Source organism: Mandrillus leucophaeus, unplaced genomic scaffold, assembly GCF_000951045.1.
Source record: "Mandrillus leucophaeus isolate KB7577 unplaced genomic scaffold, Mleu.le_1.0 Scaffold272, whole genome shotgun sequence".
In the NCBI taxonomy this organism is placed as follows: Eukaryota; Metazoa; Chordata; class Mammalia; order Primates; family Cercopithecidae; genus Mandrillus; species Mandrillus leucophaeus.
Window position 1 is genome coordinate 140,961 of NW_012102832.1, and position 696 is coordinate 141,656.

Consider the following 696-nt stretch of genomic DNA (forward strand, 5'->3'; position numbering starts at 1 on the left):
GAGAATGGCGTGAACCCGGGAGGCGGAGCTTGCAGTGAGCTGAGATCCGGCCACTGCACTCCAGCCTGGGCGGCAGAGCGAGACTCCGTCTCAAATAAAAAAAAAAAAAGGTACCTTCTGGTAGAATAAGCTAAAAGTTGCAAATCATTGAAGTGTGTCCACTGGGTCCCAAAACTGGAAGTTCACTGAGGCCTGTCTTCTGGGCCAGTTGTCACAGGGAATCCTGTACTCTGGCCCAGGGCTCTTCTTTTCTGTTTTTATCTTTTTATATGTATAATTGCATAATGCTCTATTTTGATTATCTGCTTTGTACAATTTGTATGTATGCATGTGTCTTTTGTCCTGAGTTAGACTATGACTCAGGGTTTCTCAACCTTGATTATTTTGGACAACATAATTATTTTTTTTGCAGGGGCGGGGGTGGTGGTGGCAGGAAACAGAGTCTCACTCTTGTTCAGACTGGAGTGCTGTGGCGTGATCTTGGCTCGCTGTGACCTCTGCCTCCCAGTAGCTGGGTAACCTCCTGAGTAGCTGGGATTACAGGCATGCACCACCACACCTGGCTAATTCTTTATTTTTTGTAGAGATGGAGTTTTGCTGTGTTGCCCAGGTTTGTCTCGAACTCCTGGCCTCAAGTGATCCACCCGCCTCGGTTTCCGAAAGTGCTGGGATTACAGGCATGAGCCACTGTGCCAT

At 47.7% G+C, this 696-nt stretch overlaps 1 protein-coding gene across 1 annotated transcript in view; it reads right to left on the reverse strand.

Moving 5' to 3' along the window:
* KPNB1 (karyopherin (importin) beta 1) overlaps nt 1–696 on the reverse strand; it is a 43,414-nt gene that overhangs the window by 41,191 nt on the left and 1,527 nt on the right. The window lies entirely within an intron of this gene.